Below are 21,040 nucleotides of genomic sequence, written 5' to 3'. Positions count from 1 at the left end.
GTACACAATTTTTAAATGTAAAATATAAAAAGTATTATACAAAACATAATATACTTCAAAAACATCCGGTCTATACATTTTGCAGGCTTATAAAACTCCCTCCAAACACAGCAACCCATTGGTATCCCTTGTTTAGGGAAAAATCAACATTTATACATGAGCAATCATAGATTGGTATATATTTTCTGGTTTGAGTATCCAGGGGAGGCTTTGATGCGTTTTGCGATTATTAACCTGCTTCCTCAGCAGGATGGGAGAGATCATTAATTCTGAAATATGTAACACAAATAGGTAATAGTACAAAAAAATCGTATTGTCAGTTTTAACCATAATGCATCACCAATATAACAATACTCACTACATTTGTGCATAAATCCAGCATAAGTAAATACCGTACCACAGGTTCCCTCGAAGGGCAAGTGTAGGTGCTTTTAAGGTAGAACTGGAAGAGAGAAAAAGGGGAATTTGGTAATGGATAAAGGATGACATAAATTAAATGAATCTTGGCAAAAAGTCCACAGGGTTGATGTTAAATCATATAGCCCACATAGTTAGGATAGGGGAGACCACTTAGTGCATAGGATTGGTATATGAAGTTGCACAGCTGCTATATTCAGATTCGCTGATTGAATATCAATTGGAAGTATTCATAAAAAGTACCAAAGGCATGTTTGATGGCAGCCTTTGGTATTTTTTTAGGAATGCTTCCGGTTGCAAACTGAACTTGACACAATTATAACAGACAAAACACAATATAGCTAAATGTTAATGAATAAATCATTCATTTATTTTTTGCAGCTATATGCAGCTAGTAAAATTACCTGGATTTGGCTTGGTATAAGAATTTTGCAATCCTCCATACAGCAGCATTCAGCACTCAGGGAGGGGTAGCAATTAGAGACAATAAAGTGTAATTTATATATATAAAGCTTTATGCAAATGTGTGCACAAGAAAAATAATAACAGGAGGGGAGAGAGTGAGCATACACAACAACATCAGTCTTTTTCTGCTCTATTACTGGCCAATTAGAAGGTTGATGGGTGGAGAGAAGACATTACTGTAGTCCTTAACTGTAAGTTGTTTCATCCAACATTCTCTCAGAAATTAATGGACAGAAATACAAACACTTCATCAGGTGGAACAGCTCCCAAATATACATTTTATCTGTGCATCTAGCTGTTTACCTGGAATTCATGTTTATTGAACATTGTATAATGAAGTATATTTATATAGGTTCTCATTTGAATTAACTACTCCTGGCAATTACAATGCACTGCTAAATTTCTCTGATTGTACTTAATTTTGCACCATGGTCATATTCCATTGCTTGGGTCTGTAGGGAGATCCAGCTGTACACTAAAGTATCTTATGACTGATGTTTGATGTTTGTTATGGGAAATAAATTTCCATCAAAGGAAGCCTCTGAACTGAATGCATTTTGAAAAATGCTTTCTTTATTGAATCTACACAGCAGAAAAGTGGCAAAAATTACTTTGAGATCATCCCAAATGTACTCTATATTGCATTTTACCTGTCTTTTAGCTTTCTTTGATTTAATAACTTTTCCTCGTATTCCTGTTTGATTACACTTAATTGAGAACTAATTCACAGCAGCGGAACAGAAGGGGTTTGTGATGAAAAATTAAGATTTTGCCTTATTTAAATCTATTTTTTGAGGAATTAAAGGAAAGTAAATTATAAACTAGTAAACAAAATACTTATTTTGATTAAAGCCAAACTCCAAGGTAACAGTTATATACACAGATGAAATGCATACATGGGATCGGTTTTACCTGACTGTATACAACACAGCCCTGTCTGGCACTGCAGAAGACCTGATTTTTTATTTATTTTTTGCTTCAGTTAACACTTAAAGGTATTACCCCTTCCTCAGCTTTGTTTGGACAGTGGAAGGAGAAGCAGAAGACTGAGTTGCTTATAAATCTGTCATTCTTCTTTCTATCAGCAGGTCTGGTGTTATTATTATACAGGATTTATATAGCGCCGACAGTTTACGCAGCGCTTTACAACATGAGGGCAGACAGTACAATTACAATACAATTCAATACAGGAGGAATCAGAGGGCCCTGCTCGTTAGATCTTACAATCTAGGAGGGAGGGTCAAGTTATACAAGGGGGTAACAGCTATGGGGGATGAGCTAATGGAGAAAACAGTGCAGTTGTTAGATAGAGGCAGGATAGGCTTCTCTGAAGAGGAAAGTTTTCAGGGATCGCCTAAAGGTGGATACATTTGGAGACATTCTGACAGATTGGGGTAGGGAATTCCAGAGTATGGGCGAGGCTCAGGAGAAGTCCTGGAGGCGGATATGGGAGGACGTGATGAGGGAGCTAGAGAGCAGGAGGTCTTGGGAGGAACGGAGACGGCGATTAGGTTGGTATTTTGAGACTAGGCTAGTGATGTAACTGGGCGCAGAGTTGTGGATGGCTTTCTAACTTATTGTTAGTATTTTTAATTTGATTCGTTGGGCGAGTGGCAGCCAATGGAGGGATTGGCAGAGAGGGGGAGCAGACACTGAGCGGTTTGTAAGGTGGATGAGTCTGGCAGCAGCATTCATGATGGACTGAAGGGGGATAGTCTATTTAAAGGTAAGCCAATGAGAAGGGAGTTGCAGTAGTTGAGGTGAGAGATAACCAGGGAGTGAATCAGGAGCTTTGTGGTTTCATTGGTTAGAAAGGGACGTAGTTTAGAGATGTTGCGGAGGTTGAGGCAGCAAGCTTAGGAAAGTGATTGGATATGGGGCCGAAAGGAGAGTTCAGAGTCCAGGATAACACCTAGTACCCTGACATGTGGGGAGGGGTGGATGGTTGTGCCATTGCTCTTGACGGACAAGTCAGGGGAAGAGGCACGTAGGGGAGGAAATATATTATATTTTGGACAAGTTGAGTTTGAGGAAGTGATGTGACATCCATACAGATATGTCGGTTAATAAGTTAGTGATGCGTGAGGAGACTGATGGGGTGAGTTGAGGGGTGGAGAGATATATTTGTGTGTCGTCAGCCAAAAAATGATATTGAGAGCAGTGAGAGGCTATCTGCTGACCCAGGGAAGAGGTGTAGATTGAAAATAAAAGAGGTCCGAGAACAGAACCTTGGGGGACCCCGACGAAAAAGGAAAGAGGAGTGGAGGAAGTAGAATTGTAAGTGACACAGAAGGTGGGTTGGGATAGGTAGGATGAGAGCCACTGAAGAGCACAGTCACTGAAGGAGTAAAGTTTTTTGAGGAGGAGAGGGTGGTCAACCGTGTCAAAGGCAGCTGAAAGGTCCAGAAGTAGGAGTACAGAATAGTGTCCATTGGTTTTTGCAGTTAGTAGGACGTTTGTGAGTTTTAGAAGAGCAGTTTCTGTGGAGTGTTGAGGGCGAAATCCAGATTGAAGGGGATCAAGAAGGTTGTTCTTAATGAGGTGGTCACTCAGTTGGTTGTAAACCAGGCGTTCAAGGAGTTTAGAGGAAAAGGGGAGCAAGGAGATAGGGCGTAGGTTGTTAAGATTGATAGGGTCCAAGGACGGCTTTTTAAGTATGGGGGTGACCAGTGCATGTTTTAGAGCATTGGGGAAGGTGCCAGAGGTGAGACAGAGATTGAAAATGTGGGTTAGAGAGTGTAGGATGGAGTCAGAGGGCGACCGTAGCATTTGAGAGGGAATAGGGTCCAGGGGACAGGTGGTTAGGTGGGCAATAGAAAGGAGTTTAGCAACTTTGTCTGTAGTAGCAGATTTGAAAAAGGGGAGTGTCGGTTGTACCTGTTGACATGGGGTCTTAGCTGTGGGAGGTACCTGTAGAGTGGAGATTTCATCACGGATTATATCTATCTTGTTTTTGAAGTGATTAGCGATCTCCTGTGCAGTGAGTGAGTCAGTGGGTGGAGGCGGTGGAGGACGAAGTAGAGAGTTGAAGGTGGAGAAGAGTTTACGGGGACTGGATGAGAAGGTGTTAATAAGAGTTTTAAAATAGGTTTGCTTGGCAGTGTTGAAGAAAGAATAGTATTTTTGGAGGGCAAATTTGTATTGGTTGAAGTCTTTGAGAGACTTAGTCTTGTGCCACAGACGCTCAAGAGCGCGATTACGTTTTTTGAGAACTTTAGTGTCATCTGTTTGCCAGGGTTGTAGGGGTCGGGGTCTGATTCTGCATGTAGTGAGGGGAGCGAGCTTGTCCAGGGTGGACAACAGGGATTTATTGTAGAGGGACGTGGCTTGGTTGGGGCAGGACAGGGGAGAGATTTTGTCATAGAGGTGGTCAGATTTTTTATTTATTTTTTGCTTCAGTTAACACTTAAAGGTATTGCCCCTTCCTCAGCTTTGTTTGGACAATGGAAGGAGAAGCAGAAGACTGAGTTGCTTATAAATCTGTCATTCTTCTTTCTCCTCCAATCAGCAGGTCCGGTATTAGCAAATGAGCATTGCAATACAACTCCTTGTTCTGCTATAACCTCTCCTAGTCAGAGCTCTACTCATAGGTGTGCGCAGCCTATTGCATTAGGATGTGCACCCCAAATCTCAAATACACATGAACGCCACCTGCTATCGCAGAAAGGAAGCTCTCGTGGTGGGAGACAGTTGACTGGGAGCATATTACGTTACACCCTAAATACGGGTGTAACGTTTTCCTACTGTTGAACCTAGCCTTTAATATAATGGGGGCATTTACACTGGCCACTGGCGCCCCCAACTACCCACCTGGTGTTGTCCCTGGATAATGCTAATGCACATGGGGTGATAAGGGTGTGCCCATGAACACCTGGCACACCCTGTGCGCATGCCTATGGCTCTACTTTAGAAGCTGACTAAGACAGAATGGGGCACTAAGCAAAGTAGTAGCTTTGGCCTTGACATCCTTTTCATTGATATTGTTAAGGATTGCAATAGGTGCAGAGAAACCACCCTATTTGCATTGTGTGTACTAGCATGGCTTGCCCCATTAGACTTAAACTGCATACAAGTTCATCTTCCTTCTGACAGGCATTTGCACAGATTTGAAAAAAATGGGATATCCACCTCATTTACTACAGCAGCATGAAGGTTGTAAGACAAAAAAATAATTGCCTTATTCATTTTTTCAAATATAATGAAAAAAATGTGGGGTAAAGTGGGTAAGTGAATAAATATACTTAACTCCAGCTTCTCTATTGCAGAGGGGGATGTCACAATACTTCTGATCAGCTTCAAAGATCTCACAAGATGATGTTTACGTACAGCACAGGAGTGCAGCTACTCAGCCTTCTCCTGGATTTCACTGGAAGGATGACAATATCACCCTTGCTTAGGCGTAAGTTTGGGGTGTCAGGGTTGGCCTCAGCCCTTCCTTCTCTGAACTGGCCGCTCAGCTGTCAGCTAATTGCCAGCTCCCATCTCTCTCCGCAGTTATTCAGTTGTTGTTGATATCCTGCTCGTCAGTCCTACCTACTTAAGCCGTCCAGTCCAGAGGTTCTCTGCTTTTGCCTTGGTTAACATCACAAGAAACATCTCCTGCGTTACTGTTTAAAGACTGGCTTTGCTGACATCCCTTCTGGCTCCAGATCCTGCTTGCTGTTCCGCTACATTGATCCCTCACTTCTGCTCCTGAGTCACATGGCTCACATGGAATCTCACACTGTGGCCGCCCCTGTACAACCTATGTTGCAGGCCGACCCTGCTGCTGCACCAGTCTCTGTGTAGGCACCCACCTTGAGTGTTACCTCTATAAGAGGTATGTCTGGTTCCGCTTCCCCAGCGATTTGGGGTGATCCAGTCCAATGCAGAGGGTTTCTCAACCAGGTTGAGATATACTTTGAGATGCTGTCCCAGGACAGAAGCAAAGTAGATTTCGTGATATCTTTGCTTTCTGAGAGAGCCTTGGCCTGGACAAACCCTCCATGGAAGATGCAAAAACCTGTTGTCTTGAGCTACCCTGAGTTTGTGGCTTTGTTTAAAAGGGTATTTGATGTTCCTGCATGCTTCTGCTGCCAAGTGCCTCATGGCCATAGAACAGAGTATGAGAACTGTTGGCCAACTATGCCACTGAATTCTGTACTCTGGCAGCAGAAGTTGCGTGGAACAATGAGGCCCTCTTGGCTGCTTTTTCTCATGGTCTCTAGGATACCATCAAGGATGAGATAGCAGCCCGAGATATACCCACTGAGCTGGAGAGGTTGATCACGTTTGCCATCCTCATTGACTCCAGACTCAGAGAAAGACTCTCTTTTAAGGATCGCTTGTGGAAGCCTCCTGTACGTTTGTCTCCGAGCTTTGCAGCTCCACCCGTGCCTCCCTCACCTCCCATGCCTCCAGATACCGAGTTGGTCAGTGAAGGTTAACCCATGCACTTGGGTTTCATGTGTCTCTCTGAGGATGAGAGAACCTTTAGGAGGACGGAGAGATTGTGCCTTTATTGTGGCCAGGCAGGTCACTTTTTGAAGTCTTGTCCTACCTGTCCAGGGAACGCCCGAACCTTGACAGACCTTGACAGACCTTAGGTCGCGTTGTTCGAGATTGTGCCTTTATTGTGGCCAGGCAGGTCACTTTTTGAAGTCTTGTCCTACCCGTCCAGGGAACGCCCGAATCATGGACAGACCTTAGGTCGCGTTGTTTCATCCCCAGTTATCCAGAAGGATAAGCCCCTGGTTTCGGTTACCCTTTCTTGGGCTGAGTCATCCATCGAGATACAGGCTCTAATCGACTCTGGGGCTGCAGGCCTGTTCATTTATGCTGCCTTTGTATCGAAGCACTCAATTCTGCTGCAGCTGTGTGACACTCCACTTGCCATTGAGGCTCTTGACGGGAGACCTCTACAGCCTGCCCATGTGACTCATGAGACGGTTCCATTGTCCATGGACGTAGGGGCTCTTCACCATGTGATAATCCATTTCCAAGTTATTTCCTTACCCAAGTTTCTGCTGGTTATTGGTTATCCTTGGTTACAGAGGCACAACCCCTCTTTTGATTGGCTGCGTGCTTAGGTTCTTTCCTGGTCACCACAATGCAGTGAGACATGCTTCCAGAAGGTAGCCAAGGTTCTGTGCACCTCTTCACTCTCCTCCCTACCACAATGTCTTTGACAAAGGTCAAGCCGGTAGTTTGCCTCCACACCGGCTGTATGATTGCATAATTGACCTTCAACCTGGTGCCATACCCCCCCGTGGCCGGGTTTACCCTTTGTCGGTCTTGGAGGATAAGGCCATGTTGCAAATGCACTTTCTCGAGGTTTCATCCGCAAATTCTTGTCTCCTGCTGGTGCTGGTTTTTTTCTTTGTGAAGAAGAAGAGTGGTGAACTGAGAGCTTGTACTGATTATAGGGGTCGCAATTGTTTCATGATCAAGAATGCCTATCCGATTCCATTGATTACAGAGTTATTTGACCGCCCCAAGGGAGCAACGGTTTTCATAAAGCTTGATTTGAGAGGGGCATACAATCTCATGAGAATTAAGGAGGGCGACGAGTGGAAAACTGCGTTTAATACCAGAATTCCAGGAATTTATTAATGATGTCCTCCAAGATTTGTTGCAGTTATGTGTGGTGGTTTATCTTGATGATATTCTCATATTTTCCAAGTCCCTGGAGAGCCACCACACAGATGTCTGTCGTGTGCTTCAGAAACTAAGAGAGAACAATCTCTATTGTAATCTGGAGAAGTGCGAGTTCCATTATGAACAGGCTAAATTCCTGGGCTATGCCATTTCCACTGCTGGTTTTTCGATGGACCTAAAGAAACTTTCGGCAGTCCTACAGTGGCCCCGACCCGTGGGTTTATGTCCTCTGCAGCGTTTACTGGGTTTTGCCAACTATTATCCAAAGTTTATTCGTAACTTCTCATCTCTGGTCAAGCCCCTGACTGTTATGACCAGAAAGGATGGTAACCCACAGAGTCGGTCTCCATTATGGCCTTTGAGAGTCTCAAGGCTACCTTTGTTTCTGCTCCTGTGTTGGCACACCCTGATCCTATGTTAACTTTTATCCTTGATGCTTCTGAGACTGGTGTTGGCGCCCTTCTTTTTTATGTCCTAGCTCTGAGAGCGCTATGCATCCTTGTGGCTACTTTTCCAAGAAATTGTCACCTGCATAGTGCAATTACGAGATTGGTGACAGAGAGCTGTTGGCGATCATTTCAGCCCTGAAAGAAAGGAGAAATCTCCTCAAAGGTACCACTGTGCCGGTTCTCATTCTTACTGACCATAAGAATCTCACATTCTTGTCTGAGGCTAAACGCCTCTCTCCCAGAAGGGCACGATGGGCTCTTTTCTTGTCAAGTTTCAATTACACTGTTTCATTCTTACCCGGTACTAAGAATGTAAGGGCTGACACCTTGTCATGACAATTTGCCTCCAAGTTGGACTTGGTTCCAGTTCCTGTGATTCCTCCTTATTGTATTCTGGCTATGGTTCACACCAGTCTCACTTCTTCTTTGGGTGACAAAATTCTTGCTGCTCAGGTCCATGCTCAGCCTGAGAAACCTTGTGACCACTGACATGTCCCAGAGAGTCTCTGTACTGCCGTGCTCCAGACTTACCATTTCCCCAAGGCTGCTGGCCAGCCTGGGAAGAATCAACTCATTTGGGCCATTTCCCAACAATACTGGTGGCCTAGTCTACGTGCTGATATAACTGCCTTTGTAGCTGCCTGTTCCGTGTGTGCTCAGAGCAAGACTTCCAGTGGGCCTCCTACAACCCATACCCAATGGAGAGAGGCCCTGGACCCACCTGTCAATGGATTGCATTGTGGAGTTACCCAACTCCCAGGGCAACACAGTTATCCTTATGGTGGTTGACCAGTTCTCAAAGGAACTGGCTTCCATTTTTGCTCGGGAGATCTTTCGCTTACATGGGCTACCCAAGGTGATTGTCTCAGATAGGGGTAGTCAGTTTGTGTCCCGGTTCTGGTGAGCCTTTTGTGCACAGTTGGGAATTCAGCTTGCTTTCTCCTCTGCATATAACCCGCAGTCTAATGGGGCCACAGAACGAGCCAATCAGTCCTTGGAGCATATTCTATGTTGCTATATTTCTGACCATCATAACAACTGGTCAGACCTATTACTGTGGGCAGAGTTTGCTCACCACAGTGCCTTGAATTTTGCTTCCCGATTGTCCCCGTTTATGTTGAATTATGGTTTCCAGTCTTCCATGTTGCCTGACTCGTTTGTTCTGCAGAGTATTCCTGCGTTAGAGGAGCATCTTTGTGGTCTTCATTCCACTTGGGCACAAGTCTGGGAGGCTTTGCGTCATGCTAATGATAGGTACAGACTCCATGCTGACTGCAGAAGCCTGCCTGCACATTCCTACCAGGTTGGGGACAGGGTCTGGCTGTCATCTCGCAACTTCCGACTTCGTGTTCCCTCACTGAAGTTAGTACCTTGGTTTATTGGGCCTTTCCGTATTCTTCGCAGAATTAACCCAGTGGCTTACGCATTAGACCTTCCTTCTAATATGCGTATTTTGAATGTATTTCATGTCTCCTTATTAAAACCTTTGGTCTCCAACCGCTTTACCACCTTGGTGCCACATCCTCACCCTGCACAGTTTGAGAACCATGAGGAGTATGAAATACAGTCCATTGTTGACTCCCGTAGGTTCGGTGGTGCATTAGAAGGGGTACGGTCCGAAGGAATGCTCTTGGGTCTCATCCACGGACGTACATGCCCCTGTCCTCCTCCGTGATTTCCATAGACATTTTCCCCTCAAGCCTGGTGGTCCTACGATGGGGAGGGGTCATTGAGCAGGGGGTACTGTCAGGGCTGGGCTCAGCCCTTCCTTCTCTGAGCTGGCCGCTCAGCTGTTGGCTAATTGCCAGCTCCCATCTCTCTCCACAGTTACACAGCTGTTGTTGATATCCTGCTTGTCTGTCCTGCCTACTTAAGCCGTCCAGTCCAGAGGTTCTCTGCCTTCGCCTTGGTCAACATCACAAGAAACATCTCCTGCTTTCCTGTTTAAAGACTGGCTTTTCTGACATCCCTTCTGGCTCCAGATCCTGCTTGCTGTTCCACTACATTGATCCCTGAGTTCTGGCTTGGCTGACTATCTGTTCCGGTTACTGAACTTTGGCTATGTTTTGACTACGTTTGTTCTTTTTACTTTTATTATTAAACAAGTGTGGTTTAACTGTACTTCTGTCTCGGTCTGATTTCATGGTTTCTGACAGGGGGGAGGGGGGTGGTTGGAGTTAGGTAAGGGTATATACTGAAATAACTTTATACCCTATGAATTTGATTTAGTTTTAATTTATTGTATCATTTTGATGTGAGGGAAAGTAAATAAGCAAACCTTGCATTTTTAGGTTTGCTTTAATTCCTGTTCCCAGTCCTCCCATTCAACTAAAAATCAATCACACAACTTGTAGAGAAAGATAATTATCAAAAGTAAGTACACCCCTAAGTGAAAATGTCCAAATTGGGACAAACTGTCAATATTTTATGTTGCCACCATTATTTTCCAGCACTGCCTTAAGCCTCTTGGGCATGGAGTTTACCAGAGCTTCACAGGTTGCCACTGGAGTCCTCTTCTACTCCTCCATGACGACATCACAAAGCTGGTGGATGTTAGAGCTTGTGCTCCTCCACCTCAATAGGGTTTAGGTCTGGAGACTTGCTTGGCCTGTCCATCACCTTTACCCTCAGCTTCTTTAGCAAGGCAGTGGTCGTCTTGGAGGTGTGTTTGGGGACGTTATCATGTTGGAATACTGCCCTGAAGCCCAGTCTCCGAGGGGAGGGGATCATGCTCTGCTTCAGTATGTCACAGTACATGTTGGCATTCATGGTTCACTTAATGAACTGTAGCTCCCCAGTGCTGGCAGCACTCATGCAGGCCCAGACCATGACACTCCCACCACCATGCTTGACTGTAGGCAAGACACACTTGTCTTTGTACTCCTCACCTGGTTGCCGCCACAAACTCTTGACACCATCTGAACAAAATAAGTTTATCTTGGTCTCATCAGACCACAGGACATGGTTTCAGTAATCCATGTCCTTAGTCTGCATGTCTTCAGCAATCTGTTTGCGGACTTTATTGTGCATCATCTTTAGAAGAGGCTTCCTTATGGGAGGACAGCTATGCAGACCAATTTGATGCCCTATGCGGCATATGGTCTGAGCACTGACAGGCTGACCCTCCACCCCTTCAACCTCTGCAGCAATGCTGGCAGCACTCATACATCTATTTCCCAAAGACAACCTCTGGATATGACGCTGAGCACGTGCACTCAATTTCTTTGGTCAGCCATGCCAAGGCCTGTTCTGAGTGGAACCTGTCCTGTTAAACTGCTGTATGGCCTTGACCACCGTGCTGCAGCTTAGTTTCAAGGTCTGGCAATCTTCTTATAGCCTAGACCAGTGATGGTGAACCTTGGTATGACAGACCTAGCCGGGACAGAGGCTTTTGGAGGGAACTGAATGCTAGCCTCTTGCCTACCGATCATGGGCCCTGGCATTTGGGGGCTCTATGCCTGGGGACCCTTGAGGTGTCGTTACTTTAGATTCAGGTCCATATCCCCCCAAGAGACATTGGGGACCCTGTACTTGCCATATTACAAATAATGACTGATTCATACTGTTGGGACACATACTGTGAGGAAATGCTGATGTCAATTCCAGCCACCTGTCTCTGTCTGTTGTCTTCTATAATGTAAATGAGTCTAGTGTAGCTTCTCTTTCAGCCATTGTTGTCTGGGCTAATTAATCCTGCAATTGTATGAAGGAGTCCTGTGTCTATACTAATGTGTGAAGCTCGGCGACCACAAGTCTGTCCTAAAGGTCATGTCTCTGAGTCACCTAGTCTGGGTAAATGATTAGATAATTAGCTCATGTTAATTAGGTTTCTGGTGAGAGGTTGTAGTTTCATCCTGCGGTACATATTTGTGTGAGATCTCAAAATAAAGATTGATTCCTGTTTGAACCTCAAGGCAGAGCCTCGTCTCATACTTGGGGGAGAATTATTCATATGGGTTTCTTGTTCGGCTGATTGAAGTGTTCTGTTGTTGCCTTTGTGTTCGGAAATGGAATGTCTTAAACGGCTTTAACCCCTTTCATACTCGGGGTGTCATTACACTTGGCACCCCAGATGTTTTGGAACTACATTTCCCATGTTGCTCTGGCACTCTGCAGTTCATGGGATATGTAGTTCTAAAACATCTGAGGTGCCAAGGTTCACCATCACTGGCCTAGGCCATCTTTATGTAGAGCAACAATTCTTTTTTTCAGATCCTCAGATCTGTTCTTTGCCATGATGTGCCATGTTGAACTTCCAGTGACCAGTATGAGAAAGTGAGAGCGATAACACCAAAGTTAACACACCTGCTCCCCGTTTACACCTGAGACCTTGTAACATTAACGAGTCACATGACACCGCAGAGGGAAAATGGCTAATTGGGCCCAATTTGGACATTTTCACTTAGGGGTGTACTCACTTTTGTTACCAGTGGTTTAGACATTAATGGCTGTGTGTTGCGTTATTTTGAGGGGACAGAAAATTTACACTGTTATACAAGCTGTACACTCACTACTTTACATTGTAGCAAAGTGTAATTTCTTCAGTGTTGTCACATGAGCATCATATAATAAAATATTCATAAAAATGGGAGGGGTGTACTCACTTTTGTGCAATACTGTACATGCACCCAGCAATTATGATATACCTTCAAAGCATGTATGGTGTGCATAAAACCTCAAAATAATGCTGACTTTATTTCCAATAGTATAGTAAGGTGTACTAACAAATGTGCATGTTAATATTTTACCATCAAATTAACAATGTAAAAAAAAAAATGTGACAAGTATCACAATTGCTAACCGTGGTATGAAATGTGTCAAAACAAGGAAAAGCTCCTAAAGACCTATACTACATGCTGCTGAAGCAAATAGGGCAGCATATGAATGTTTATCATCTTGCAAGCAGCAGTATATGATTTTTCTCTAGATTTTAATCCCAGCTTTGAAATTAATGTTTGTAGGCTTCATAAAACATTGGAAATGGTGAATTATGAGTATGGATTGCATTATATACATCTGTTAGGAGAGGAAATATTTCTGCTGATAGTAACTTGTAATATTCAGCAGAGTAGCCATCAGGTCTGTGTGTTTTATAGTTAGTCATGGTTTTAATTTCAGCTAAGACTTTTTATATGAGTGGATAATTAAAGGCTGTTTCTGTTGCTGTTAGCTTTGGGAACTTTGCCTCTTCAATTACTTCCTCAGCAGAGCAAAATGAAAAGATTAATGCCGCGTACACACGAGCGGAATGTCCGACAGAAAAAGTCTGACGGAAGCTTTTCATCGTCTATTCCGATCATGTGTATGCTTCATCTGACTTTTTTTTTCAAAAATTCTGACGGACCTAGAAATGGAACATGTTCTAAATATTTCCGATGGAACCAATTCCTATCGGGAAAACCGCTCCTCTGTATGCTGTTCTGACGTACCAAAAACGACGCATGCTCTGAAGCAAGTATGATACCGAAGCTATTGGCTACTGGCTATTGCACTTCCTTTTTCTAGTCCCGTTGTATGTGTTGTACGTCACCGCGTTCTGGACGGTCGGACTTTGGTGTGTAGGCAAGACCGCTTGAGCGGAATTCCGTCTGAGAAACCTTTGGAGTTTATTCCAATGGCAAAACTGATCGTGTGTACAGTGTATAGGTGGCTCAAGTCCTTTGGTAGTAACATGTTGGCCCTTAATTTTATCTTGTGTGGATGGATCAGATAGTATACAGGTGATTCCTCCAAATTTATTGTTAACAGGTGCATTAAATCAAACACACAGCCATGCAACTCCATTGACGCTGGCATTACAATTGGTTGTACTAACGACCGCAGTGATTTTCAAGGAGGCACAGTCATAAGCTACCTCCACAATGAGTATGTTAAATTTCTGTTCAGTTACAAAGTTGTAGACCGCACAACCTCCCAAGCACTGAAACACATGACATGTAAAAAAACACCTATCATCTTTGCATTACTGATAACAGAGTTCCAAACTTCCTCTGGAACATCAGCACAAGAACTCACATTGGAGATTTGTGAAATGGGTTTCCATGGCCAAGCAGTTTCACATAAACCTAAGATCATTATGCAAAATGCCAAGCATTGACTGGAGTGGTGTAGAGCATACTCCCATTGAACTCAGAAGCAGTGGAAAATGTGTTCTCTGGAATGATAACTCACATTTCACAATTTTGCAGTATTATGGACAACTTTTGGCTAGGTGGATTCAGAAAGAATGCTATCTTCTGGAGTGTTACCATAAATTTTAGTGGAGGAGCGATAATGTTCCTGGGCTATTTTTCAGGATTTTGGCTTGGCCTCTTGATTCCTTTGCAGGGAACTATTATTATTACAGTCTACAAAGACATTGTAGACAATTGTGCACATCCAACTTTGTGGCAAAACAGTTTAGGAACATCCTTTTTTGTTTCACTATGTCTGTGCCTCTGTGCATAAAACCAGATTCATAAAGACATGGTTTGACAAATTTGGTATGAAGTAACTCAAGTGGCCTGAAAAAAGCCTTGACCTAAACCCTATTTAAAACCTAAGGGATGTATTAGAACACAATTAGAGGGCTAGGCATTCTCATTAAACATCCATACCTGATCTTACACACTTTTGACTGATTGGGAACAAATTATAACAATTATACTCAATACACTCCATAATCTTGTGAAAGGCCTTCCTAGAAGAGGAAAGGATGTTATAACTGCAAAAAGTATGTATGCATGTGTGTGTTGCAGGAGAGGGGCACATCAGTCGTATTGTCCAACAGGCTGATATAGGCAATGGTCAGGTGTCCACAATCTTTTGGCTGTATATTGTATCTGACAATATAATGCAGACTGTATGCTTTCTCCAGTAGAACATTTTAGCATTGGATTTTACTGCAATAATTGTATGACATAAGTAGTAGAGCTTGCACAAAAGGATGTCAACATTCTGATGTGCTAGTGTAGCATGATGTCTAAATACAGTTCAGGTCATAGTTCTGCTCTTAGCCATATGTAAGCTTTAGGTACATCCACATTGGGGTGTGTTTCTACTAATTCTTTTGCATTCTCCCTCATATACAATAAATTTAAACTCTAACAGGGATAGTGGGAACTTCCCTAATAGCTGCTCAAGATGTGACCTCTTGTCTTTTAGAGATATGAGAAACTGTTAAAGCCTATTCACTTAAACCTAAGAACAAAAAAAGTAATATGTTGCAACTTACCAGTCCTTAGATGTGGTGACTCCATGTCTTCTCTCCTCCATAGCATAGACGAGCGAGGTGTGTATAGTCCACAGAAAAAACTGGGATAAATGCTGACTGATAAAACAAATTAGCACAGTTAGCACAGAAAGACCTCAGCTCACTAGTTTTCATGCAAATTTAACAGTTATTTTGAATTTCTTGCATTTATCAAACAGATAACAAGTACATATCAACAGACCAAAAGAGAGAAAACAGTACAAGTCCATTGTTAGAATATGCAAACATGTTTAATTCTTGGGCATCTACCAAACATCTATATATCACTTTTAAGTGTTTGGACCTTTAATGTCAGATTTGACAATTTCTGAGAATTTCTATAACACAACATAAAGGAAAAGGTAAAATGAACTTGTAAATATGACATGGATTTGAGAAGTATAGACATCACTATAGAAAAGGTCATTTAAAAGTGGAGGTATCCATTAGGAATGATCAGCTGCACATTAGACAGAAGATTGCACTTGAATGAACATGAAGTGAATTGATAGCTCCTTTCATTAAAGTATAGCTAAGACAAATCTGTTTTATTCTTTCCTGTAATGTAAATAAATTTTATGATTTGCACAAAGAATAGGACTGATATAGACAATGCTAATTTGACCTTCTTTTTTTGCCCACACTTACAATAATGCGACAGCTTCAAAATACTAAGTAATACATTTTTCATTACTTTTGGAACAATGCTTTCAATGATGATGTTTTGTGTAGCATACACAGTGTTCAGAATGGAAAGCTTGGATTACATGGTTGCATGATGAGTACCAATCATAATATCATTATTTGTGGGGGTAGTTACCTGAATGCATAACCACCACTTTTAATATAACAACTTATTAGCTTCAAAGCAGGCATAAAGAAACAGAGTTCCTTATGATGTAATAGATGCAAAGAAGGCCACAGCTGTTGTCTCAAAATGAGATATCACCTCTGCTTTCCTGTGCATACCCCTCCAGGCTACATTTTAATCAGGGCTTGTTTTGATGGCATTTTGCATTCATTATTTTCTATAGTTAGGCAATAGTAGACATTTAGATCTTGCCACGGCAGTAAGAAGGTTATGTATCTGTCATGGACCTTGCTGACATCTTGTTCAGCTGAAAGGTTCAAGCATAGCTTATCTTATAATTTATTATTCCTATGTGGTTCACAAGACATGGATAACTAGGCAAAGGAAGCTTGGAACCCTCCATAAATTTCCCTCTATGCCCAACTGATTTCCCTCTCTTTTTGGTAGGTGATGCTATAACTCGGTGATGATTAAAAGTAAGAACAGAGATTATTAAAATTGCACAAGTGATGAGAAAGAGGCAATAGGTTTAATCCTTTTACAGCATGCCTTGGTTCTAAGGGCCAGCATATTTGTTTTTGCCCCAAGCTCATTTGTCTTCTCAGAAGCTTTGAGTTTTTTTGTGACTGCTGGTGTTGGAATGCAGCCATAATGACACAGAATGTCAAATGGTGACATTCAATCGAAGACGGCCAATCAGTATCTCATCCTGAACAAAGATCTTGCCCTCTCACAGCCATTATGTGTATCTCTTGGGAGTTGGTAATATCTTTCTGTACATTTATTTATAATAAAAAAATGATCACTTACTAGCAGCAAATGTAAAATGATGTGGTGTTTGGATAACCACCAAAAATAGGGCCCATCTGGAAATTAAAGTTAAAAAAAATGCTCAGGGCAAGAGCTTGATTTGTAAATTATGTTTAGACTTTTTTTTTTTTTTAATCATAAACTGGGATGAATAAGAAAATATATGTTTAATATGGTTAATAATTATTAGTGAAGCATCAATGCTGTATGTTAGATCCAGCCTAAGTGGAGGGGGAATAAAATAAAGATGATTCAGTATGAGTTCACAAAGTGTCCTGGATTATTTGTAGCTATTTGAACTATCCATACTGTTTAACAATTCATAGGGAAAAGGGGAAAAGGATGTTTTGTAGAAATTTTCGATTTTGGCTATTGATTAAACAATGCTAGTGTGTGGCCCTTGGGTACTTATTTTTTCTTTTTTTTATGTATGGTTCTAGCAATATAAGTATATTTTGTTAAGGCTGTAAATATCAAATATTATTCATATTTTAAGCGAAATTTATTAGAAATGTGAACAAGTGTCATGTTGTAAATGATAACTTTGTCTCACCTAATTTTCCTTGATTAACCACTTGACCTCCTTCAAGACCAGGCCATTTATTGTGATACGGCACTGCGTTACTTTAAACAAACTCGTGCAACCCTGTACCCAAATAAAATGTTTTTCCCACAAATACCACTTTTGGTATTTGATCACTTCTGCCTTTTTATTTTTTGCGCTATCAACAAAAAAAGATTTTTTTCCTTTCAGCTTAAAAACCTATCCAATAAAAATAAAAAGATAACTGAAAAAATGAATTTCTTCATAAATTTATGCCAATATGTTTTCTGCTACATACTTTTGGTAGAATCCCAATAAGCGTATATTGATTAGTTTGCGTAAACGTTATAGCGTCTACATACTATGGGATATTTTTATCTAGTTTTATTTTATTTTTTTACTAGTAATGACTGTGATCAGCGACTTATAGAGGGACTGTGATATTGCGGTGGACATTCTGACACTGACACTTTTGACACTTTTTGGGGACCAGGGACACTAATACAGTGATCACTGCTAAAAAATATGCACTATTACTGTACTAATGACATTGGCTGGGAAGGGGTTAACATCAGGGGCGATCAAAGGGTTAACTGTGTGCCTAACCAGTGTTTCACTATACTGTGTAAGGTGCTTTTAGTAGGGGAAGAGATGGAATTTATTCTCTGCTTTGCAGGGACACAAATTCCATCCCTTCCCTCATGCCAGAATGGCGATCTGCCTTGTTTACATAGTTCTGTCTCTCTGCCTATCGGTGGGTGCCTGGAGGACATCGGATACCGTGCATCCGCTGCCCAGCTTTTGCTGTGTGTAATGACAGTGGAAGCGAGTCGCCTACCTGGAAGTGTCTGATCATGTGTATATATGTGACCTGGCACACAGGTGCCGCCCTGTAGCAGTAAAACTGCTATAGGGCGGACCTGAAGCAGTTAATAGAGAGTCATCAGTTGCAGACAAAGTGGTTTGGTATTTGTAAAAATGTTAGGAAGTCACACATGCAGATATGTATGTGTAACAAGAAAATAATGTTGAACAAGCTAAGCTTGTAATTTTTTATTTCCTTTCAGAGACCTACTAGAAAACAAATACTTCTTCAGAAGCTCTACTCTATTACTATTAGCTAAAATTTCAGGCTAAATGAGACATTGCTGATTACTGCCTCTGCTAATGATGAACAAAAGGCTCATTTGTAATGGAAAGCAGATATTGCTATCCACTCTCTGATATACACAAACTATAGCATATGCAATAGCAACACAAGTCATAATGTAATTAAATGTTATTAAAAATGACCTTTCCCTTTCAATCTGCAGCCCTGTAATTTTCTGTAAAATGCAATATGACTACCGGAGACGTTCTGTACACAGATGGTGTACAGAATGCCCCCCAGATATGTCATTTCCTGCTTGTGTGATTGGCTTACTGATTGTCCCAGAAGTCTACACTAAGATACTGAAAGTAATTGTACACCTTGACAACCACCCTGGTTTATGCAGGCAGACCACTGGGACCCTCGGATCCATGAGAGACCACATGAGACACAGGGAACAAGCTGGAGTGTGTTTATAAGATCTCTGTCTTTATTGAATACAACAGTAGTATATATACCAGTAAAAATACATGTTTAAGGGTTATTCAGACTTTACACTCATTACTTTCTTATCAAGAGTTAGGCTGCTAACTAGATAACAAGAAATAGCTGATTACGTGCTTACACAGTTTCGGCTTAACCACAATATGTCATAGGGTGTGGTTCTATGCAAACTGCTAGTCAAACTGACCATGGCAAAACTTACAGACACAAAAAGTTCATTTATACTTTATGTAAAATGGAAAGGGAATCTAAGATGGAGTCAGTTGTTTATACATTCTATTACAGATAAAGTCAGATTTTCAGCATCCCCTGCAACAAAAATGTAATTTTTGGTGAGATTCTCCCAAAGGGAAATCAGGTCTAAAGGGATGCAGACCCTGTAACTTTCCTCATTCCCTGTAGGTGCAGAGGCTGACTGATAATTATAAAAACAGACAAACAGCCATTTCTTCAGAATAACAAAAGGTAGGAATCTGCAACAAAGTTTGTTAAAATCCCTGCAATGTACATAGATCACCAAGAGGGGAAAGTTTTTTTCTTAACAAAAGTGGAGCTACGCTTTAGAGCAGGTTGATACATCTTATAAGGAGGCCATTTGCAAGTCAGCAGGAGATCAATTGTAAGTAAGATGCACTTGTGATAGGTTGCAGGTGAAATCATCGTAAAGAGGAGCTCTGGTACTTTGGTGTTTATTAAAAGTCAGTAGCTACAAAAGCTGTAGCTACTGACTTTTAATAAACACACACTCATCTGTCTCAGGATCTAACAATATGATTACTAGAGTCGTCCATTCTCTCCCTCTTCTTTCCCTGATGTCGGCATCTCAACTGAAGAGTGAAGACACCTGGCTGTGAGAGCTTGCGGCTTCACAGCCCGGTTCCACCTGCACATGTGCGAGTCACGTTGCACCTCCTGCATAGTCTGGCAGTCTTTTGGAACATGTGATGTGTTCCAGAAGACTGCAAAGAGAGAGGTGAGAGGAGAACTTCCACTCTGATCACCTAGGCGATCTTAGTGGAAGTGGAAGCAGATACCTGTCAAAGCTAGGTGTCTGCTCCCCCCCCCCCAAAAAAAATGTCAAATGTGACAGGGAGGAGTACTTAAAGCGGAACTTTCCCTTTTTGGTGAAGCTCCTCTTAAGGCTGATCTTGCAAGCTAGACACATTTGAAAGCATACCGAATTTGTCCACTGTAAAATTGTGAATTGACTTTTACAGCCAGCCTAAAAAAAAAATGTGACATGGAGGAGTACTTAAAGCGGAACTTTCCCTTTTGGGTGAAGCTCCTCTTAAAGCGGAGTTCCACCCTAAAGTGGAACTTCTGCTCATCGGATTCCTCCCCCCCTCCGGTGCCTCAATTGGCACCTTTCAGGGGGGAGGGGGGTGCAGATACCTGTATAATACAGATATCTGCACCCACTTCCTGGCATAGCTAGCTGCAGCTAGCCGCAAATGCCTGCCCCCACCCCATTGTGTTGTGGGAAACACACAGTTCCCACAACACAACGGGGACCAGTGTAGACGCGCAGCGCGACTCGCGCATGTGCAGTAGGGAACCGGGCAGTGAAGCCACAATGCTTCACTTCCTGATTCCCTGACCGAGGATGTCAGCGGGGGCAGCTGAGAGATGAGCAATCAATCGGCTTCAGCTGCCGACATCGCTGGACCCTGGGACAGGTAAGTGTCCATTTATTAAAAGTCAGCAGCTGCAGTATTTGTAGCTGCTGGCTTTTAATATTTTTGTTTAAGGTGGAGCTCCGCTTTAAGGCTGATCTTGCAAGCTAGATACATTTGAAAGCATACTAAATTTGTCCACTGTAAAATTGTGAATTGACTTTTAAAGACAGCCTAAAAAAATTATAAAAATCAATAAAATGAATATTTGTTTGGTAAATTCAACTAAAGCTTGTGGCATTTCCTTTAGACACCTTTCACACTAAGCCTCGGCTGCTTTAGCGCTGTTTAAGCGGTGCTTTTCGGCTGCTAGTGGGGCGCTTTTAACCCCAAAGAAGAGGTTAAAAACTCCCACGTTACTGCACTTCCAAAGCGCTTTTCAGGCACTTCCGAATCGCTTTTTAGGAGCT

This window comes from Aquarana catesbeiana, linkage group LG01, assembly GCF_042186555.1.
Source record: "Aquarana catesbeiana isolate 2022-GZ linkage group LG01, ASM4218655v1, whole genome shotgun sequence".
Lineage (NCBI taxonomy): Eukaryota > Metazoa > Chordata > Amphibia > Anura > Ranidae > Aquarana > Aquarana catesbeiana.
The sequence above is the reverse complement of the archived record's forward strand: the minus strand, read 5'-3'. Positions refer to the sequence as shown.